The sequence below is a fragment of the Geotrypetes seraphini genome, chromosome 3 (genome assembly GCF_902459505.1).
Source record: "Geotrypetes seraphini chromosome 3, aGeoSer1.1, whole genome shotgun sequence".
In the NCBI taxonomy this organism is placed as follows: domain Eukaryota; kingdom Metazoa; phylum Chordata; class Amphibia; order Gymnophiona; family Dermophiidae; genus Geotrypetes; species Geotrypetes seraphini.
The window spans coordinates 209,325,100-209,339,524 of NC_047086.1; the positions used below are offsets into that span (position 1 = coordinate 209,325,100).

The 14,425-nt window shown below is 49.9% G+C and overlaps 1 protein-coding gene across 3 annotated transcripts in view; it reads left to right on the forward strand.

Annotated features, from left to right (window-relative positions):
* The window catches only part of B4GALNT1 (beta-1,4-N-acetyl-galactosaminyltransferase 1), a 284,601-nt gene that overhangs the window by 39,359 nt on the left and 230,817 nt on the right, over positions 1–14,425 (forward strand). For 2 of the 3 annotated variants that reach the window (XM_033935405.1, XM_033935408.1), the window contains exon 3: positions 5,919–6,450. The exons of the other annotated variant lie outside the window; for it this stretch is intronic. The gene's annotated coding sequence lies outside the window, so the exon portion shown is untranslated. The remainder of the gene's footprint in view (positions 1–5,918; positions 6,451–14,425) is intronic. 3 annotated transcript variants of the gene reach the window in all.

The following is a 14,425-nucleotide window of genomic DNA, read 5'->3' on the forward strand; positions in this document are numbered from 1 at the left end:
TGTGAGTTTCAAGAAAAACACCCCAAAGTGTCCCACTCACACTACAGACACACAGACTATTTTCCCAGTCATCTGTTTTCTTATAAACCATACATTCTCGTTTTCACTCAATTTACTCAGTCTCAGCGAGCAGCTCTTCAGTATGCTTCTTGTCTACTTGTTAATACGTTACTCTCTCAGCTGTCACACTCAGCCAACTTCCTGACTGTTCCAGCCAATTAGTTTCATGCATTGACATTCTATGGGAATGCCCGCACATTTACAACATTACCTTTGTTGGATAATAGAAAGTTAAGCCTTTTAAACCTGCCAGGTCTTTTCTATCCCAGGCCAGCTATAAAATATATATTTATTTGTAACCACAGGTTACAATAGGAGCCAACTTTTCAAAATGATTGGTGGTGCTTGACATCACAAATTACCAAGTCCATATACAGGAAATTAAAGCATGGTAGGTTGTGAACACAACTGGCCAGGCTGTCATTAATTGAAAAGCACAATAGATGGTGCCACACAGAGACGATTTGTGGGTAAAAGAAATGTTAAGGGTAGCACTGGAAGTCCCATCAGTCTTTCTTCCTCTCCAAACCCAATTCATCCTCACAGTTTATTATCCGACTTCCAGCCCATCTGCACCACACTCATGCTGGCCCACCTATGCAATCCATATTCTCTCCCTCCCAGCTAGTCTTCAATAGTTCCTCTTCCCTAACAAACCTGTGCACACCATACACTTTCTTTTCTCTTAGACCAGTGTTCTTCAACCTTTTTACACACGTGGACCGGCAGAAATATAAGAATTATTTTGTGGACCGGCAAACTACTAAGACTGAAATTTAAAAAAACATTTCCGCCCCGTCTCTGCGAGCTCGGTCCCTGTAAACTATCTGATCCCATCTGCACAAGCCTCAGTTATGATTTTATATTGAATGTATTTTATTAAAGTATAAAAAGAAACAATATTCTGTACAATTGTCATTTTATAAGTACAAATATACAGAGCAAGGACTAACAAAGCCCCTGTCTCCCCTCCCCTTCACATATATCCCCTCTATCAAGAAAACTGAACAAGCCAAATTATTACAGAATATTACACAGAAATATCATGCTAACAGAATACTGCAGTCACACATGACAGGAATAGTATTAGGAGAGTGCTCCCTGGTCAGAGAGAGCCCTAAGCCAGCTGGAAGCTAAAAAAGCACTGCCTAGGCTTTGCAGTCCCCAGTTATGTCTCTAGCAGGATATATATTTCAAATCTGATATATTCTAATGACAAAATAGAAATAAAATGATTTTTTCTACCTTTTGTTGTCTCTGGTTTCTGCTTTCATCTTCTTTTCACTCTTTTCCTTCCAACGTCTGCCCTGTCTCTTCAATCCAGCATCTGCCCATTCCATCCACTTTTTGCCCCTTCCAGAAACTGTCTGTCTCCCCCTGCCATCTCTCCTCTAGACCCCCCCTTTGGTCTGACATCCATCATCTTCCCTCTGTTCCCTCATGGTCTGGCATCTTTCTCCTTTCATCTCTCTTTCCCTCCCCTCTGTGGCTTTTAGCATCTCTCTCTTCTCATTTCCTCTGCTCAGATCTGATATCTCTGTTTCCTTCCCCATTCTCTGGCATCTCTTTCTCCTCTCTCTCTTCCCTTTCCTTTACTTCTCTGGTCTTCCTTCTTTATTTTCTGCCTCCATCTAAATGAAATTCTTTCTTACTATGCAGTCCTCAGTTTCTCTCTTTTCACTGTGTCTACCCACAGCATGATACCCCTTTCCTTCACCCCTCCACTATCTCACTAACTCTATCTTCTTCCCCATCCAGCATATGTCCTTTTTCTTTATCCCTTCTTCCATCCAGTATATGTTCTCTTTCTCCACTTCCATTCAGCATTTGCTCTACCTTCTCCCCACTTCCATCAACTGCCCTCTTCTCTCTTCCCCTTCTCCCCACTTCCATCATCTCTCCCTTCTCCCCACTTCCATCATCTGCCCCTTCTCCCCACTTCCATCATCCGCCCTCTTCTCTCTCCTCCCCTTCTCCCCACTTCCATCATCTGCCCTCTTCTCTCTCTCCCTTCTCCTCACTTCCATCATCTGCCCCTTCTCTCTCTTTTCCCCCTCTTCCATCATCTGCCCCTTCTCTCAATCTCTCCATCCACCACAGGTCCCTCTCTCTCCCTTCCTCTCATCTTTCTTTCCGATTTTGGCAACCCCCCCCCTTCACTCAAGATCAGCAACAGGCCTCCTTCTCCCCTCAGCATCAACAGCGCTTCAGATCGGCAACGCGGTGCTCAGTCCAAAGCTTCCCTCTGACTGGAACTGCCTGGGCAGAAATAGGAAGCTGCGTCAGAGGGGAAACTTTGGGCTGAGCACTGCGTTGCCGATCTGAAGTGCTGTTGATGCCGGGGGGAGAAGGAGACCCGTTGCCGAACTTGAGTGCTATCGCGGGAGGGGGGAGGCCCATTGCTGATCTTGAGTGCCGGGGGGCCCATTGCCGATCTTTAATTGCGTCGCGGGGGGGGGGTCCGATGCCGCCCATCACCGTTGCAGCCCAGATGCTGATGGCCCCAATCCAATCTTGCCGGCCCTGCACAGACCGGCAGGAATTTTCTGCGGACCGGCAGTTGAAGAACACTGTCTTAGACACTGTCTACTTCTTTCTCAGTCTCTCCCTGCTGTAATGTCTTCTTCCTCCTTTCATCTTCTTGTTCTGTTTTTTCCCTCACTTCTTTCTCTAATGCAGTTTGACTTTTGTTTTGGGGTAGGATGCTTTATACCCCCCTATACCTAGCGTGTTTACCCTTAAATAAGCCCTACCTCTGAAAATAAGCCCTAGTCGCTGGCAGCAGTGCGTCCCCCTGTCCTTCCCTGCCCTGCCTCCCCCCGACCTTTCCATCTCTCCCCCACCAACTGCGAGACTGAAATACCTTGTAACAAACAGCAACGTCAGCAGGCTGCTTCGCGGCCTTCTCTTGGGTATTCCGTGTGCCGCTTTGCTGATGACATCATCAGTGATGCGGCAGAGGAATGCCCGGGCGGGAGAAAGCCACAAAGTAGCCTGTCTAGATTGCAGCCAGTGTTGCCGTTTGTTACAAGGTATTTCAGTCTCGCGGTTAGCGGGGGAGGGATGGAAGGGTCAGCACATGGCAGGGAGGGATAGGAGGAAAGGATAGAAGCTGCAAGGGTTCTGCTGCACAAGGGATAGGAGAGAGGGATAGAAAGATACTGCACAAGGGTATGGGTGAGAGGGAAGGAAAGATGCTGCACATGTGGGGGAGAAAAAGGAAATAGGGAGAATTAGAGTGGAGGAGAGGAAGGGAGAGATGATCATTATACATGAAAAAAATAAGACCTACCCCGAAAATAAGACCTAGTGCTTTTTTTGGACCCAAAATTAATATGACAGTGTCTTATTTTTGGGGAACAGAGTACTCCTCACCCCCATTCTATACTTCTCTGCTTCTGCTGCAATTGCATCCTGACCTGACTTGCCTTGCCCCCTACTAATTCTTTCCCCTATTAGGTTCACTCTCACTCTACATTGGCTAGTGCCCCTCCCCTGCAGGCTAGTCTCATCCCATCCTTCATACTTTTTAAGCAGGGGAGAGTGTGGTGCAGTGATTAAAACTACAGCCTCAGCACCCTGAGGTTGTGGGTTCAAACCCACACTGCTCCTTGTGACCCTGGGCAAGTCACTTAATCCCCCCATTGTTCCAGGTGCACTAGATAGATTGTGAGCCCACCGGAAAAAATGCTCAAGTACCTGTATAAATTCATGTAAATTGTTCTGAGCTCCCCTGGGAGAATGGTATAGAAAATTGAATAAATAAATTGCACATTTCAAAATTTTGGTCCTTGACCTTCCTGGCAAGGATCATATTCCAACGCCCCCTTTCCAAAGCCCCAGACACAATTCATATCTAGAACTCAGAATGAAATACAATAGCATTTTCACACCCAGAAAAGCCCTGTGAGCTGTTCCATGACCTGCATGCACAGACCTTGGAAGTAGAGAATAACATGGTGGTTGTTACCTGCGGCTAGCCGCGAGTAGCCGCGGGTAACCCACCGAAACGGGGAAAGAAAATATAGGGGTCGCTGCGGGGACGGGGACAAGGCCATTCACTGCCCCGTGGAGCGGTGAATGGTCTTGTCTTCGCAGTGAGGCAATCAAGGATCGCGCAGTCCAGCAACCCCCACCCGCCTGATCGCAGCGTTCTGCCATCTCCCTCCCTCCACCTCACCTTAGATGCAGAGTTTGCCGGCTTTCTTTTTGCCCAGCTGTACGCTTTCAAAAAGCCGCGCACGCACGGCTGCTCGAGCTGTTCAATCTTCTGCTCTGCTGCAACTTCCTATTTCTGGTTGTGTCAGAGCAGAAGATTGAACAAATGGGCAGCCGCGCGTGCGGGGCTTTTTGAACGCGTGCGGCTGGGTGAAAAAGAAGGCCGGCAAACTCGGCATCTAAGGTGAGGTGGAGGGAGATGATGGAATGCTGCAATTGGGTGGGAGGGGGCTGCTAGACCGCGCGATTGCGCGTGTTCCCGGCTCACACTAGGAAGGAGGGAGTGAAAGGGAAAGAGATTCTGGGCCAAGGGGATGAAGAGGGAGAGAAAGAAACCCACAGCAGGAAAGAAAGGGGAGGACAGGCAGGTGAGCCAGATGCTGGAAGCAGGGGGGAGGGAAGAAAGAGGGAGAGAAGCTAGATGGGGTTGAAGAGAAGAGACACATTGGTGTGGAAGAGGAAGAGAGGGGAAATCTGGACACAGGAAGGTGACAGAAACAGAGAATAAATTATGTACATGGGGGCATAGGGGCAGAGACATAAATGGGATATACTTGCCATGGGGATGGTATATGGACACGGGGGGGGGGGGGGCAATGCCAGATACATAGGAGAGATATTAGAAATGGGGAAAATAGGAACACAGAAGCAAGATTGTTTGGGGACCAAGCTCGCAGGCTCCAGCGGCTTGCACAAATTACATTGTAACGTGCCATGAAAGTAAGAGGGAGGTAGATAGATAGGCCGCGCGAGAGGTGCTGAAGGGTGGTAGAAAGGAACAGATGGTGAAGGAGGGAGGGAAGGGTGGTGGTGGAAAGGAATAGAACAGACACTGAAGGAGGGTGGAGAGGAACAGACCGTGAAGTGAAATGTGGAAGACAGAGTGGGGAGAAGACACTGGAAGGGAAGAAGACAGATGCCAGACTATGGGGGAGTGGAGGGAAGAAGATGGGTGCCAGACCAATTGGGGGAGGGGTGAAGGGAGAGGCACAGTAACAGAGCAAATGGAAGACGCAGAGAGAAGACACACAGTAGATGGAAGGAATTGAATGAGAAGATGAGGAAAGCAGAAACCAGACAACAAAGGTAGAAAATAAATTCTATTTATTTTCTTTTTCTTTTTTTTTTTGCTTTAGGATAAAGTAGTATATTAGTTGTGTTGATAAAAATTTATAAACAAAGCCCTGCCAGCTGAACATCTCTTTCTCTAGTTCAGCAGCCAGAACTTTGATTTATAAGCTAAATATTGCAGTATATGGATGCTGCGGGGACGATGACGGGGCGGTGAATGGGATGGTAGTGTCGGTGACAGGGTGGTGAAGGGGATGGCGATTATGGTGACGGGGCGGTGAAGGGAACGGCAGTGACGGGGCGGTGAAGGGGATGGTTGGCTGGGGACGGGGCAGTGACGGGGACAGATTTTTCCCCGTGTCATTCTCTACTTGGAAGCTCAGCAATTAGTTGCTCCATAGCCCTAGGGCCACATTTGCATATTGTGCTTCTTAGAATGAAAATCCCTGAGTCACATACTGAGAATGAAATTAGCCCTTTTCTCCAGTACTTAAACAACTATATTGGTTGCCTATTGAATACCGTATTGAGCATAAAATCTTGACAGTTATACATAATTTACTTTACAGGGAGGCACCACAGTACTTGATTCAGGCCTTGAAAAAAATATGTTCCAAATCGCAGGTTGCGTTCACAAACGACAATGAAACTGTCTCTTGAATGTGTCCAGGAAATGCATTATTCAAAGACCTGGATGCCAGCAATTTCAGCAGCTGGCCCAAAATTGTGGAATGTGCTTGAAAGGACCATTAAGATTATGTTCTAACTTTGGATCATTGAAAAAACTGCTGAAAACTCGTCTATTTGTAAAAGCCTTCTGGGTCATTTCATTCAAGTGGACCAATACTGAAAACCACCCACACTCGACCCCCTTGAAATCCAACCAAATTTTACAGGGGTGTTATCTAGGGTCTCAAATGAAACTCTGCAAAACTTTTTGGATCTATATCAATTTGGTCAGGAGCTAGGGGTGGTTGAACAAAAGCAATCGATCCATTCCCATGCCTCATGCGACCTAAAACATCAACTTTGCTTAAGCACTGCGACAGAAGGAAACTAACTAAGAGTCTGAAATTTTGCAGTTTGGTACAACACCTTGGGGTAAGTTTCTGTGTCAAGTTTGAAATCTTTTGCAAACTTGCTTCCATTTCTACAGGTCAGCAAAGTAGGCAAGAAAATTCATGAATGAAAATTTTTGGTATAGTTTGGCTCCATAATGCTGCTGGTAGGTAAGTCAGCTGAGGGTACAACTTCATCAACAGACATGTACCATGAGGTACTTCCAAGATTTGCAATATGAGCTTTTACAGTCAAGTGAAGCTGAAGATATGACCATCCAAAAAATATGGCTTTATGCATTTATGCAAATTTTCACTGTTTTTCAGATTCAAATATCTCTAATGTGTAGTTTTTGTTTGTTTGGGTTTTTTTGTATATCATTTGAAAGCGCATGTTTTTTGCTACAGAAGCTATCCTGTTTCATCTTGGACCCGATCTTTCTTTGATGAGAATTGATGGTTTAAAGATAAGCATTGCTTGCGTAAACATGTTATGTTGAAGGGTCATTGGCACTTCATTGTGAATGTGCAGTGGAACTGTATTGATTTGAAAACTCATAACCAAGCTTTGCCAGCCACAAGTACTATGCTCAGCATTTGACAAACTTACTGTGCACTTTTGCAAGATGACAGTCAGAACATGCATTGGCTTGCATAAACTATGTTATCCCAGGACAAGCAGGCATGATATTCTCACATGTGGGTGACGTCATCTACGGAGCCCCAGCGCGGACAGCTTTTCAAGCAAACTTGATTGAAGTTTCAAGTTTGCTACACTGCACCACGCATGTGCATGCCTTCTTGCCCACTAGAGGGCGCATCCCCACCTCGTGGTCCTCAGTTCAGTTTTTTCCGCGGAGCCAGAAGCCCTGTGGAATTTGTGCTCTTCGAATTTAGCCTTCTGACACCGCGGCAGTGTATTTCTTTCACGGTCGCTGTGCTTAATTTGCTTTTCTTTCTTTCTTTTGTTCCAGTTTTCGTAAAAAAAAAAAAAAATTTGGTTTGGCTCCGGTGGCTCCCGGTAGCCGCGGCCGCGGGACCTCGTTCCTTCCCGGCCGGTTTGTGTGTCCATGTCCCGTCCCTTGACGGGCTTTAAAAAGTGCACCCGGTGCGATCGGTTGCTCTCAATTACCGATCCTCACCGGTGGTGCTTGATTTGTCTGGGTCCTGAGCATCCTATCGAGTCCTGTGATAGGTGCTCAACTTTTCAGACTAGAGCCCTCCGCCGACGCCGTGCCCGGATGGCGGAGTTCTTCTCTGCGGACCCCGTGGCGGGGAAGGCCTCGACCTCGGCCTCCAGTCCCCCGACCTCGCCTCGACCCTCGACTTCCTCCAAGCCTGCTGCCTCGACCAAGCCTGCTTCGGGTAAGTCCTCCCTTCCATCCTCGACTCCAGGGTCAGCGAAGAAGCCATCCTCGGGCTCCTCGACTGCGGGTGGGTCGTCCTCTGCCCCGCCCCGAGTAGCGAAGCCCAGTGCCCCGAGGGAATACTCGAGACCGAGGTCGCCCTCCAGGGAGCACTCCTCGGCCCCTGACCTGCCAGCCATGATGGGGGTTCCGGTCTTCCAGGACTTGCTCCGAGCGCTGATTGCCTCGGAGCTGTCCGGGGCCCTCGCGCACCTGCATCAGGCTTCGGCCTCGACTGCCCCGGCGTCAGCGGCCTCGGTCTCGGTGCCTTCGGCTTCGGTCCCCGGGGGTCTGCCGACCTCGACCCTGACCTTGCCCTCGACCTCGGTTGACCAGCCTGAGAGGAGTGTCAGGCCTCGGGACAAGGTGCGTCGGGTTAGGAGGATCTCTTCCACGTCCTCTTCCTCGAGGTCCTCCCGGGGCTCCTCGTCCTCGCGTCGGCCTCGAACGAGGCGTCGGCCGAGGAAACCCAAGCGTTCTCGTGCTTCCCCTCTGAGACGCGGTCGCTCCTCGCCGACCGGGGGGAGACATTACGTGTCTCGGAGCTCCGCCTCGATAATCTGAGGCTCTTCCGCACCCCCGGAGGAAGGGGTTCGAGAGACTCCTCGCCAAGACGGAGGGGACGGACCTCGGTTCCTCATACCCCGGGGACTTCCCCCAAGGGCTCCTCGGGACATAGGCGGTCCCCGACCCCTTTGAGGTCGCTCGGTACGGCCTCCTGGGGATTGGGGTCTGGTAGGGAGCCTCGGTATTCCCGCGAGGCCTCCCCCTCTTTCTTGGCGGCTCGGAACTCGCGTACTCCTTCCCCGCCTGCTAGGCCCTCTTCCTTCTCAAAATTTGTGCAGGATATGGCAAGGGCCTTAGACCTGGACTTGCTTGCTGGGTCTCAGTATACGAAGGAGTTTTTGGAGGAACAGGACCTGCCCACTCCCCCGAGAGAAACTCCTCGTCTGCCTCTCAATAAGGTCCTCCACCAGACCTTCCTGAGAAATTTGGACTCCCCTCTTACAGTCACGGCAGTGCCTTCTAAGATGGAGTCCAAGTACCGGACCATACCATGGAAGGGCTTTGATAAAGCACAACTGTCTCACCAGTCGTTGCTGGTGGAATCGGCGCTGAAAAAATCGCAGCCCACTAAGATTTCGGCGGCGGTCCCACCCGGACAGGAGGGACGGACCCTGGACAAGTTTGGTTGTCGCCTCTATTCCAACTCCTTGATGGCTACCAGGGTCCTTAATTATGCCTTTACATTCTCCTCTTATCTTCGAAGCATGGTCAAAGACTTGCCTCGTTATCGAGGGGTCCTGCCGGATTCCCACAAGGAGGGGTTTGCCACTTTCATGTCCAACTTATCTCAGCTGCGTCTGTACCTGTTCCACGCTGTCTACGACGCATTTGAACTGGCCTCCAGGGTATCCGCCTTTGCTGTGGCCATGCGCAGGCTGGCATGGCTGCATACCCTGGACATGGACCCGAATTTGCAGGAACGTTTGGCCAATCTACCCTGTGTTGGCTCTGAATTATTTGATGAGTCCCTGGAGGCGGCGACCAAACGTCTGTCGGAACAGGAGCGCTCCCTTGCCTCCTTGGTCCGTCCTAAACCTCGGGCCCCGCCACAGAAGCCGTTTCGGCCTCCCCCACGGCGATACCCCCAGAAGTCTACGCCGGCCTTCTCTAGACCTCCGCCCCGCCGCCCCCCGCAGCAGGGTAGGGGAGGCCATCAAAACCCCCAAGCGCAGGGGACGCCCAAGCCGGCACCGTCCTTTTGACGGGATGTGCGGATGGGGGCGGGCCCCCTCCGCACTCTCGCTGAACCCCCTTCCTATAGGGGGTCGACTCCGAGCCTTTTCTGCGGCCTGGACCGGGGTCACATCAGATGTTTGGGTGCTCCGGATTATCTCCGAGGGCTACTCGATCAATTTCTCAACCACGCCGCCGGAACATCCGCCGGCTTTGTTGAGCCTTCGGGCGGTGGAACCTGTGCCCCCCGATCAACGGGGGCGGGGGTTTTACTCCCGTTACTTTTTGGTCCCAAAGAAGACCGGGGACTTACGCCCCATTTTGGACATCCGGAAGCTCAACAAGTTCCTAGTCCGGGAGAAGTTCCGTATGTTGTCGCTTCCGGTGTTGTATCCTCTTTTGGAAGAAGGGGATTGGATGTGCTCCCTGGACTTAAAGGAAGCATATACTCATGTTCCGGTGCATCCCGCCTGCCGCAAATTCTTACGGTTTCAGGTGGGGGAGTTGCACCTTCAATATCGGGTCCTCCCCTTCGGACTGGCTTCGTCCCCTCGAGTCTTCACGAAGTGTATGGTGGTGGTCGCTGCAGCCCTGAGATCTCGGGGGCTACAGATCTTTCCCTACCTGGACGATTGGCTGATCAAAGCGTCGACCAGGGAGGGGGTTATCTCAGCGACCCAACAGACTATCATCTTCCTTCAACGTCTGGGGTTCGAAGTGAACTTTCCCAAGTCTCATTTGTGCCCGACTCAATCCCTTCAGTTTATTGGAGCCGTGCTGGACACGGTTCGCCTTCGTTCGTTCCTCCCCCCTCCTCGGTTGGAGGCCCTACTTCGATTGAGTCGCCAGGTCTCGCTGACACCTGTAGTATCGGCTCAGCACATGATGGTTCTTCTGGGCCACATGGCATCGACGGTCCACGTTACTCCGTTTGCCCGCTTGCATCTGAGGCTTCCTCAGTGGACCTTGGCCTCGCAGTGGCGTCAGGATCGCGACCCAGTCTCTCGTCCAATAACAGTGACTCCTTCTTTGAGAGGCTCGCTCCGTTGGTGGACCAACTCTTCCAATCTTTCCGGGGGTTTGCTCTTTCTCGTTCCTCCGCATCGCAAGGTCCTGACCACGGACTCCTCGGAGTACGCGTGGGGGGCTCATCTCGACGGTCTGCGGACTCAGGGTCTATGGTCGGCAGAGGACCGTCAATGTGTTGGAGCTTCGGGCCATTTTTCTGGTGGCTTGAGCGTTCTGCCACTTGCTACACGATCAGGTAGTCCTCGTGCGGATGGACAACCAGGTGGCAATGTATTATGTGAACAAACAGGGCGGAACGGGCTCTTGGTCCCTGTGCCGGGAAGCCATGCGCCTTTGGGAATGGGCGGTCTCCCAGAACATATTCCTGCGTGCGGTTTACATTCAGGGAGAGAGGAACTGTCTGGCAGACAAACTCAGTCGTCTTCTCCAGCCGCACGAGTGGTCGCTGAACTCCCGGGTTCTACGCGAGGTCTTCGACCGCTGGGGGGTTCCTCAGGTGGATCTCTTTGCCTCCCCGGAGACTCACAAACTGCCCCTCTATTGTTCTCGGATGTACTCCCGGGACCGTCTCGAGGCCGATGCCTTCCTTCTCGACTGGGGGGGGAGGTTCCTTTATGCGTTCCCTCCTTTTCCTCTGATCTTGAGAACGCTGGTTCATCTCAAATCAACCAGAGCCACTATGATTCTCATTGCGCCTCGTTGGCCCAGACAGCACTGGTTCTCCCTGCTCCTTCAACTCAGTGTCAGAGAACCCCTGCTTCTGCCTGTTTTTCCCTCTCTGCTGTCTCAGAGTCAGGGTTCGCTGTTACATCCCAATCTTCAGTCTTTACATCTGACCGCTTGGTTCCTTTCCCCTTGACTTCGATTCCTGTTTCTCAGTCGGTGAGGGAGATTTTGGAAGCCTCGCGCAAGGTCTCGACTAGGCTTTGTTATTCCCAGAAGTGGACCAGATTTTCATCCTGGTGTTCCTCGAACCATCTGGACCCGAGTTCAGTTCCAGTGTCTTCGGTGCTGGAATGTTTGTTGCATCTGTCTAAGTCTGGACTGAAGACGACTTCCATTCGGGTGCATCTCAGTGCCATTGCGGCGTTCCATCGGCATCTCGAGGGTCGGTCTCTCTCTCTTCATCCTCTGGTAACTCGTTTCATGCGGGGTCTCGTGAATGTCCATCCTCCTCTGAAACCTCCTCCTGTAGTTTGGGATCTTAATGTGGTCTTAGCTCAACTGATGAAGCCTCCTTTTGAGCCTATCGACAAATCTCATCTTAAGTTTCTCACTTGGAAGGTGGTCTTTTTGATTGCGCTCACATCCGCTCGTCGGATTAGCGAGCTGCAGGCTTTGGTTGCGGATCCACCTTTTACTGTGTTTCATCATGACAAGGTGGTTCTTCGCACCCATCCTAAATTTTTGCCTAAGGTTGTGTCTGATTTCCACCTCAATCAGTCCATTGTTCTTCCGGTGTTCTTCCCGAAGCCCCACTCTCACCCTGGTGAGACGGCGCTTCACACGCTCGACTGTAAGAGGGCGTTGGCCTTTTATCTCCAACGTACCAAGTCTCATCGGGAGGTTCCTCAATTGTTTTTGTCCTTTGACCCTAATCGGTTGGGACATCCTGTTTCCAAGCGCGCCTTGTCCAACTGGTTGGCTGCTTGTATTTCTTTTTGCTACCCTCAGGCTGGTCTCACGCTCCATGGTCGAGTCACGGGGCATAAGGTCCGGGCTATGGCAGCTTCTGTTGCTTTCCTCCGGTCTACTCCTGTGGAGGACATATGTAAGGCTGCCACTTGGTCTTCGGTTCATACGTTCACCTCCCACTACTGTCTGGACACTTTGTCCAGAAGCGACGGCCGGTTTGGCCAGTCGGTGTTACGTAACCTGTTTTCCTAAATTGCCATCCTCCCACCTGCCCTTTTTTGGTTAGCTTGGAGGTCACCCACATGTGAGAATATCATGCCTACTTGTCCTGGGATAAAGCACAGTTACTTACCGTAACAGGTGTTATCCAGGGACAGCAGGCATATATTCTCACAACCCGCCCTCCTCCCCGGGGATGGCTTCTTTGCTGGTTATGGAACTGAGGACCACGAGGTGGGGATGCGCCCTCTAGTGGGCAAGAAGGCATGCACATGCGTGGTGCAGTGTAGCAAACTTGAAACTTCAATCAAGTTTGCTTGAAAAGCTGTCCGCGCTGGGGCTCCGTAGATGACGTCACCCACACGTGAGAATATATGCCACCTGTTACGGTAAGTAACTGTGCTTACTGCGTGCAAGCTCAAATGCATAATCATATGATTCACAAGAATGTACACATAGCTGTAGTAGTATGTCTGATACATGCAGCTTTTTTGAACATGTTCTGACTTGCAACTATCACAGCACAGTGGCTGTATAAACAAGTCTGGCTTTAAGGTTCATCATTACCTTATAACACCATATGACTTCATTATTTGACAAAGCTTGCCTTTGGCGTGTTGCTTTCCGTCTATTCTTTCTGTGCAGGCATCTGGTTCTTTCCCTAGTTAACTAGACTATGCCTGTGTGGATTTTGGAAACTTACTCTGCACTTGCTGACATGTACAACTTGCTTTGCTCTATTTTCATTGTATTCTTACACTGATATTTTTTTTACCTTACTTTTATTCTGTATTTTTAGGTGACTCTTATCTTATGGAGACTAATAATAAGCTAGAGCCCTGCAGTATTGGAATCTATGATAGTTCTGAGTGCCAGAAACCATCTACCTTCTATTCTGGAAAAAGCTGCTTGAAGCTTATTTCTGATTTCTTTTTGCCTGAACAAGGATTAATTAAAAGACACTTTGGACTTTCTACTTTGTTCGTGGAATCATGAAGCCTTGATTCGAACGAAGTTTAAATTTTTACAGAAAAACTGCTGTAATCTGTTCAGAAAACTGAATCACAGCAATATCAAAGGTCTACGCCCAATTGATTTTCCTGCAGCTGATCATTTAGAAGCTATCACAAAGCATGAGTTTAAACCAGGCCAAAAGCTTTGCCCAAGATGCAGGCAAGACTTGTATGTCAAACTACAAGACCTAAGTAGACCTAAGTTTGATTCTGACAGTGATGACCCTACCAATGCATCTGAAAACCTCAATGCCAGCTTTTCACCACTAGGAATATCTCCTCTAAATATTAAATGGATTAGCAAGCAAAATTCCTTAAGTTATGCTAAACGCAAACTCTCTGAAGCCCATAATGCAATCGCAAACCAAATTTTGGTGACTTAACTCCAGCTGATACCAAAGCAGAACCAGAAAGTGGCCAATGTAAAAGGTATTCTGACTATGAGCTTCTATTGACTGAACTGAAGCAGAAGTTGGAAATAGGGAAAAAATATAAATTTTCACTCTTGCTCCACACAACTGGACTATTGAGAAAACTGCTTTAGAATTTGGCGTTTCAACAAGAATGGTTAAAAAGGCCAGGAAGCTGAAACAGCAGGGTGGCAAGTAGTATAATGGGTACACCTCATGTCAAAATGATTGACAGCTGTCAAAGATAAGGATCAGTGTTCACTTCTGGGTTAAGCCCCACCTATTCCTCATCCAAACCCCGCCCACTCTTTGCCCACTTTCACCTAAACCCCATCCACACCATACCCCTCTCACCCAGGGCCCGCCCAGTCTCCAGCCCATGCCATTCCCCTCCCCTAGGAAAGAATGGTGGTAGCTCCGTCCATGCCCCGCCCCAAGGCCACGTCACCGGAAATGCACATTCTGATGATGTCACTGGAAATGGGGCCTGTTTGACCCCGGAAATATGTTTTCTGATGATGTCAGCAGAAATGGGAGTGCCTGCCATAACGGAAGTGTACATTCTG